Consider the following 9673-nt stretch of genomic DNA (forward strand, 5'->3'; position numbering starts at 1 on the left):
ACATTGACAAGTGATCTAGGTCCTGAAAATCAGCTTTTAAATCTGTAACGTAAAATAACATATACCTGATACAGATGTGATGACAATTAACCAGAATATAGTCAGGAGATTGAAGTAAGAACTTAATAAAAAGCTAGCTAGGTCAGAGTGACTATGCTGTTTAGATCAGAATAATGCTCAAGATCAGTCAGTGTGATTATGTCCCATTGGGTCAGAATGCTGCTCAAGGTCAATGAGACTATGGCCCTTTGGGTCAGAATAAGGCTCAAGGACCTCATAATTCTAAATCTCTATTGGATATGACAAATCAATATAAGCCAGGACCTGGAGACTAGATAGAAATGCAACTAAGTGGGGCAAGTCTTGGAACTGAATCAGCTTCAGGAAATGAGAGAAAATTAAAGCAAAGATAAAAAAGAGATCAAAGATGGCGTATGTGTGGAAAATGGGGATGCGGCTTAGATCAAATACCCAGTCAAGCATCAGAAGACTTCAGTGTCATGTCCTGATAGATGAGCGGCACATCATCAGAGACATTCAGGCAGCCAAATGACATCAGAAAGTAGCGACCAACCCACCCCATTTAAAGACAATTCACCCGTATTCGTGGGAAGGTATTATCATCATAGCCAAAATATCAGAAAATCCAAAGTTTTAGTTAAAATTTGATGGTTCTTGAAACCATATAACACTGTCCCTACAGAAACATTGGAACTTTTAATTCTTTCTCAGAAGGATAGGTAAATAACTGCTATATTCCGTCAACTTTCAAAATTTGGCTATCCTTGACCGTCATCCTCTGCCATATTTCATGCAAAGAACTTTGAGATTGTGATGAGACTGTATTTTATTTACCACTGTATCTGCAGTACCTAACACACTGCCTGCACATAATTCCTCAAAGTTCAGTTGGATGGGTGGATGGATGGATGGGTAGTTGGATGCATGGGTAGTTGGATGCATGGATGCATGGATGGATTGTTTCTCTGTCTGGATTGACTTTGCGTTTCATTCAAAATCAATCCTCCATTTCTTCAAAGACCTCAAATCCTCTTCCAAAAAACAGATCCTTGCTTCTTTTCTGATGATCCCACAGCTCTTGGCTCCTATCTGCTAGATCACACAGTGTATCCATCATTCTTTCTGTATCTACCTCCTTTCATTTCTACCACATTATGAGCTCCTAAATGGTAGGGTCCATATCTTATACGTGTTGAATTCCCTCACCAGGGGTTAACTTCATACCAGTCATGACACCAAGTTATAATTTGAAAACTAAAGGCATAGGAAAAATATTGACAGCAGCCAGAGACAAATGACAAATCACACATGGGGGAACACCAATTTAAATGACAGTGAATTCCTCATCTGAAACCAAAGATGCCAGAAGAAGTAGCATAATATTCTTCAAGTGCTGAAAGTAAAAACAGAAAACAAAAAACAAAAAACTATCAACATCAAAATCTATATCTAGTGATATTATCCTTCAGGAATTAAAGGGAAATAAACACATTCTCAGTAAATGGAAAACTAAAAGAATATGTTGCTAGAAAATATACTCTTTAAAATTTAACCAAAGGAATTTCTTCTAACAGAAAAGAAATGATATAAGAAAGAATCTCAGAGCATCAGGGAAGAAGAATGAACGGTTGGAAGACTAGAAATATGCACACTTATAAGAGCCTAGCTTTTTGCTTATGAGTTTTAAAAATAATATTTCATGATGAAAACAAAAATTAGAATACCACTTGATATTCAAGACAATGTTTAAAAGTAGGAAAGGTAAGGGACCTAAATGGAATTCAGGTTTCCACACTGCATGTGAAACACTAAAGTGTTGATACCAATAGACTGTTATATTCTGAATGTTTTTGGATGTTTTTATGAGTGTTTATGGATGAGATTAACATTTAAGGCGGTGGACTTTGACTAACCCAGACTACCTTCTGTAATGTGGATGGGCCATATCCAATCAGTCGATGGCCCAAATAGAACAAAAATTAACCTTCCCCAAGTGAAAGGAGATTATGCTGGCAGATCACCTTCAGACTTGAACTGCCTGAGTTTCTAGCCTGACAGCCCACCCTGAAGATTTTGGACATGCCAATCTTCATAACCACATGAGCCAACTCCTTAAAATAAACCTCTTTCTATATGTATGCACTTCCTATTGGTTCTGGTTCTCTGGAGAACCCTGACTACTACAGAGATACACTCAAACAGTCTCTAAATGAATGAAGGTAGAATCCTAAAAAATGCTCAATTTACTTGAAGGAAGGCAAGAAAAAAGAAAGAGAGAAAAAAGAATCAGAAGAAACAAAAAGGAAACAAATAATAAAATATCAGAGCTAAATGCTAATATATCAATAATTGTCTTAAATGTAAATGGTCTAAATATATCAAATAACAGAGATCTGAAGAATGGACAAAAACCACTACTCAACTATATGCTGCTTACAAGAAACTCACTTCCAATTCAACAATACAGATAAGATGAAAGAAAAAGGATGAAAGAAGATATGCATTGCAAACAATTTTTAAGAAGCAGGAGTGTCCATATTAATATAAGGCAACATAGAATTCACAAGAACAAACCTACTAGTAACAAAGAAGAACATTACAAATAATAACAGGATTAATATACCAGGAAGACATAATGGTCAAAACTGCCTAAGCACCAAGTGACAATCTCAGACACAAAAAGCAAAAACTAATAGAATTGAGGATGCAAGGTTGGTTCAATATCTGCAAAACAACGTGATTCATCACATCAATAAAAGAAAGGACAAGAACCATATGATCCTCTCAACAGATGCAGAGAAAGCATTTGACAAAATACAGCATCGTTTCTTGATAAAAACCATCAAGAAAGTAGGGATAGAAGAAACATACCTCAAGATCATAAAAGCCATATATGAAAGACCAAACACTAATATCATCCTCATTGGGGGAAAACTGAGAGCTCTCCCACTAAGGTCAGGAACAAGAAAGGGATGTCCACTCTTGCCACTGTTATTTAACACAGTATTGGAAGTCTTAGCCTCAGCAATCAGACAACACAAAGAAATAAAAGGCATCCAAATCGGCCAGGAGGAGGTCAAACTTTCACTCTTCGCAGATGACATGATACTCCATATGGAAAACCCAAAAGATTCCACAAAAAAAAAAAACTGCTAGGATTGATTCACGAATTCAACAAAGTTGCAGATATAAAATCAATGCACAGAAATCGGTTGCATTCCTATACACCAACAATGAAGCGACAGAAAGAGAAATCAAGGAATCAATCCATTTACAGTTGCACAAAAAAGCCATAAAATACCTAGGAATAAATCTAACCAAAGAGGTGAAAAATCTACACACTGAAAACTATAGAAAGCTTATGAAAGAAATTGAAGAAGACACAAAAAAATGGAAAAAAGATTCCATGCTCCTGGATAGGAAGAACAAATATTGCTAAAATGTCGATACTACAGAAAGCAAACTACGTATTCAATGCAATCCCTATCAAAATAACACCAGCATTCTTCACAGAGCTAGAACAAATAATCCTAAAATTTTTATGGAATCAGAAAAGACCCCAAATAGCCAAAGCAATCTTGAAAAAGAAAACCAAAGCAGGAGGCATCACAATCCCAGACTTCAAGCTATACTACAAAGCTGTAATCATCAAGACAGTATGGTACTGGCACAAGAACAGACACTCAGATCAATGGAACAGAATAGAGAACCCAGAAATGGACCCACAAATGTATGGCCAACTAATCTTTGACAAGGCAGGAAAGAATATCCAATGGAATAAAGGCAGTCTCTTCAGCAAGTGGTGCTGGGAAAACTGGACAGCGACATGTAGAAGAATGAACCTGGACTACTGTCTTACACCATACACAAAAATAAACTCAAAATGGATGAAAGACCTAAATATAAGACAGGAATCCATCAAAATGCTCGAGGAGAAAGCAGGCAAAAAAAACCTCTTTGATCTAGGCCACAGCAACTTCTTACTCAACACGTCTCCGGAGGGAAGGGAAACAAAAACAAAAATGAACTACTGGGACCTCATCAAAATAAAAACCTTCCGCACAGCAAAGGAAACAATCAGCAAAACTAAAAGGCAACCAACAGAAGGGGAGAAGATATTTGCAAATGACCTATCAGATAAAGGGTTAGTATCCAAAATCTATAAAGAACTTATCAAAGTCAGCATCCAAAAAACAAATAATCCAGTGAAGAAATGGGCATAAGACATGAATAGACACTTCTCCAAAGAAGACATCCAGATGGCCAACCGACACATGAAAAAGTGCTCCACATCACTCATCATCAGGGAAATACAAATCAAAACTACAATGAGATACCACCTGACACCTGTCAGAATGGCTAATATGAACAACTCAGGCAACAACAGATGTTGGCGAGGATGCGGAGAAAGAGGACCCTTCTTTTTGGTGGGAATGCAATCTGGTGCAACCACTCTGGAAAACAGTATGGAGGTTCCTCAAAAAACTAAAAATGGAATACCCTATGACCCAGCAATTGCACTACTAGGCATTTACCCACGGGATACAGGGGTGCTGTTTCGAAGGGACACATGCACCCCCATGTTTATAGCAGCACTATCAACAATAGCCAAAGTATGGAAAGAGCCCAAATGTCCATCAATGGATGAATGAATAAAGAAAATATATATACATATATATATACACAATGGAGTATTACTCGACAATCAAAAAGAATGAAATCTTGCCATTTACAACTACGTCGATGGAACTGGAAGGTACAATGCTAAGTGAAATTAGTCAGTCAGAGAAAGACAAAAATCATATGATTTCACTCATATGAGGACTTTAAGAGACAAAACAGATGAACATAAGGCAAGGGAAACAAAACTAATAAAAAAAAACAGGGAGGGGGACAAAACATGAGACTCATAAATATGGAGAACAAACTGAGGGTTACTCGAGGGGGTGTGGGAGGGGGGATGGGCTAAATGGGTAAGGGGCACTAAGGAATCTACTCCTGAAATCATTGTTGCACTATATGCTAACTAATTTGGAAGTAAATTTTAAAAAATAAAACAATAAAATTAAAAATAAAATTTTAAAAAATAAAACAATAAAATTAAAAATAAAAAAACTAATGGAATTGAAAGGAGAAATAGACAAATCTATAATTAAAGTTGGGGACTTCAACACCCCAATCTCTGCAAATAGACAAGAACTTATCAAAGAAATTGACGATCTGAACAATTCGATCAATATCTAATTGAAAAATATAGAACACTCCATACACATTTTTTTCAAGAAATCATAGAACAGACACCAAGATAAACTATATTGTGGGCCATAAAACAACCCTCAACAAATTTAAAAGAATTGAAATTATGCAAAGTATACTGTCAAACCATAATAGGATCAAACTAGAAATCAATAAAAGAAAGACAATAGAAAAATCTGTAAACATGTGGACATTAAATAACACACTTTTAAACAACCTATGAGTCAAAAAGGAAGCTTCAAAAAATTTTAAGTACCTACAATTAAATAAAAATAAAACCTGGCTGCCTCAGTCAGTTAAGTGTCTGACTCTTGACTTTATAGCACAGGTGATGATCTTACAGTCATGAGATTGGAGCCCCACATCCAGCTCCACGCTGAGTTTCTCTCTCTCTCTCTCTCTCTCTCTCTCTCTCTCTCTCTCATTCTCTCTCTCCCTCTGCCCCTCCACTGCTCACACTTGTGTGTGTGCATCTCTGTGTGCACTCTTTCTCATATGTGTGTGTGTGTGTGTGTGTATAATAAAACTACAACACATCAAAATATGTGGAATGCAGTTAAAACAGCGCTAAAGGGAAATTTATATCATTAGTGCTTACATTCAAACAGAAGAAAGGTCTCAAATCAGTAACCTAAGTTCCTACCTCATGAAACTAGTAAAAGAAGGACAAGATAAATCCAAAGCAAGCAGAAAAGGGGAAGTAATACACATAAGAGCAGAAATCAATGAAATTGAAAAAAGGAATACAATAGAGAAAATCAATGAATCAATAAAATTGATAAGCCTTTAGCAAGACTGACAAATACAGAAGACACGAATCACCAGGGGGTATGTCTACATATCCTGCAGCCATTGAAAAGATAACAAGGGAACAACTTTATGCTCATACATGACAAACTTAGAAGAAATGGACCAGTCTTAGAAAACCACTAACTACCAAAATTTAACAAAGATGAGATAGCCCTAGAATCAGTAAAGAAGTTGAATTTGTGAAGGCTTGAAAGGCTTGAAGGCTTGAAGTCTCCCAAAAGAAATGTCTCTACCCAATGGTTTCAACATCTGAATAGAACAACACTAGTTTATCATAGCTTCTTCCAGCAAATGAAAGAAAAAGGAATAATTCCCAAATAATTATACAAGGTCAGCACTAATTAGATAGTAAAACCAACAAATGACAGCACAAAAGACAATATAGAAGGGATCTACCTCTTTGTATTATTTCGTGTGTATCTACAATTATCCCAAATGACACCACCTTTTATTTCAATAAGCACTTATTGAGTATTTGACAGTTCATTTCTGAAATGTTAAATTGTTTTATATCTTAATTTTAATTAAATGAGAATAAATGACATCAGAACTTATTATTGGGTAATTCAAATAGTCCTCTGTTATGAAGAACTAAAAGGTGTTCAGAGTTTCCCAAAGCAAAACACAGACACTTATTTACCAGAAAATATTGATCTGAAACAGTTATTTCTCCTCTTTAAGGGCTGAAAGAGACAACCAAAGAGACCCAGCAAGATGTCTGGGATAAAAGCAGCCTACAGATATTCAGTGCATTTGCTTATGCTCTTTCTCTCTCCCTTGATTGTGAAAGCCCCATCACCCCTCAACACAGAAACTGCCTTAGATTGATTCTGGAAAGCAAATATTTCAAGTACACACTCGATAGGCTATTGACTAAAATAAATTGTCTAGAAATGCTCATCACTGTGATCATTCTCATTCATAAAGATTGAATATTTGTGATTAAAATGAAAATATATTCATTTAAAGCTAGTTACCATTAGGCATCCATCAGGAATGAAGCCAGATGCCAATTGAGCCACACGTCAGAAGGCTCTTGGACCAACAAATCATGTCATGGGCACAATGGCTCCTTGCACTTACGCTGGGAGCGCTGTAGGCCAAGGGTCTATGACTTCAACACTGCACATATGTGGCTGTTATTTAGAGCTCTCTGAGGTATAGATTTACATTACCATCTGCCATCTCAGTTGCTGTTTACATCTGCCTTAAAAGGGGGGTTGGGCATAATCAATTAAAGTGTGCATAGAAAGCCCTGGAAAAAAAAAAGAAACAAAAACACCACCACAACAACAACCTGAACTTGGCATAAGTACACATGTCCATCCAAAGGGGAAATAAGGAATTCATACTCTCTTCTTTCTTTGAAATATTCCCTTTGAATTGGGGAAATTCAGTGACAGAAGAGTGTTTTAAAATTCCTAACACCGTTTAGCTTCCCTGAAGAGCTTCAGAAATATTCTCAACTATATATGTTTTAAAGTTAATTTATTGATAAATGAGACCTGATATAAATTTAAAACTTTTGCTCCATGAAAGACTCTGGTAGGAGTTAGAAAAGACAAAGACAAGCCATAAACTGGGAGAAAACATTTGCAAAACCGTATTTCTTATAGAGGACTAGTATCTAAAATAAAAAGGAGTTTTCAACAACACTCAATGGTTAAAAAAAAAATCCAATTAAGAAATGGGCAAAAGATATGAAGAGACATTTCACCGAAGAAACATACAAATGGCAAGTAAGTGCATGAAAAGATGTTTAACATCATTAGTCCACAGAGAAACACATTAAAATCACAATGAGGTACCACTGCACACCTATAAGAATGACTTTAAAAAAATTGCAACAAAGGGGTGCCTGGGTGTCTCAGTCGGTTAAGCATCTGACTTTGGCTCAAGTCATTATCTTGAAGTTTGTGAGTTCGAGTCCCGCATTGGGCTCTGTGCTGACAGCTCAGAGCCTGGAGCCTGCTTTGGATTCTGTGTCTCCCTCTCTCTCTGCTATTCCCCTGCTCACGCTCTCTCTTTTTCTCAAAAATAAATAAACATTAAAAAAAATTTTTTTTGACTGCAACAACACTGAATGCTGGCAACTATGAAGAGAAACTGGATCACTCATAATGGCTGGCGGAAATATAAAATGGTAGAGCCATTTTGGAAAACAGTTTGGCCGTTACTTATTAAATATGCAACTGCCATACAAGCCAGCAATTGCACTCCTGGGCATTTATCCCAGAGAAATGAATACTTATGTTCATACAAAATCCTGTACGTGAATTTTTAGAACAGCTTTATTTGTAATAGCCAAACACTAGGAACAATTCAAATGCCCTACAACATGTGTAAGGTTAAATGTTGGCATATACCATGGAATACTAGGCAGTGATTAAAAAGGAACAGATTATTGATGAATGGAACAATTTGGATGAATCATTGGGAATAAGGCTGAGTTAAAAAAGAAAAAAGCCAAATCCATAAAGTTTCATACTGTATGATGGCATTTATATAGCATTTTTTAAAAAAATTTTAATGTTTATTTTTGAGAGAGAGAGAAGAGGTGAGAGAGAGAGAGAAGGAGACACAGAATTTGAAGCAGACTCCAGGCTCTGAGCTGTCAGCACAGAGCCTGATGTGGGGCTTGATCTCATGGACAGCAAGATCATGACCTGAGTCAAAGTCGGACGCTTAACCGATTGAGCCACCCAGGCGCCCCTATATAGCATTTTTTAAAGATTTTATTATTTTTTTAAGTAATCCCTACACCCACTGTGGAGCTCGAATTTACAACCCCAAGATCAAGAGTCGTATGCTCCACTGACTAGGCCAGCCTGGCTCCCCTATATAGCATTTTAAAAATAGCAACATTATAGAAACGGAGAACAGATTAGTGGTTGGAGGAACTGCTAAGCAGTGAGTAGGAGCAGGGAGAATGAGGAAAGAAAAGGAAGGGGGATGGGTGTGACTAAGGACAACATGAGAGATTCTTGTGATGGAGCTGTTCTGTATCTTGACTGTATCAACACCAATATACCAGCTGAGATACTGTCCTATGTAGTTTTGCAAGATGGTACCACTGGAAGAAATTGCTTAAATGGTGCAGGAGACTTGTCTGCATTATTTCTTTTTTTTTTTTTAATTTTTTTAAAGTTTATTTATTTTTGATACAGACAGAGACAGAGCATGAACGGGTGAGGGTCAGAGAGAGAGGCAGACACAGAATCTGAAACAGGCTCCAGGCTCCGAGCTGTCAGCACAGAGCCCGACGCGGGGCTCAAACTCATGGACTGCGAGATCATGACCTGAGCTGAAGTCGGATGCTGAACCGACTGAGCCACCCAGGCACCCCACATTATTTCTTATAACTATATGTGAATCCAAATTATCTCAGAAAATGTTTAATTTTTTAAAAGAATTGAAGAATTTAGGAAGAAAGTGTATTTTTTCCCCTCAAGTTTGTAAATGAAGATACTGCTAACCCATTGGCCAAAAAGGCTGTTGATAAGAAGATAAAGCAGGCAGTTTGGAACAGAGAGATGCTTCTAGGGACTTTCTCTTAATATCCAGAGCCTCCCTTCCTAGCCAGGAG

The sequence above is a fragment of the Panthera pardus genome, unplaced genomic scaffold (assembly GCF_024362965.1).
Source record: "Panthera pardus isolate Hobbes unplaced genomic scaffold, ASM2436296v1 HiC_scaffold_8, whole genome shotgun sequence".
Classification (NCBI taxonomy): Eukaryota; Metazoa; Chordata; class Mammalia; order Carnivora; family Felidae; genus Panthera; species Panthera pardus.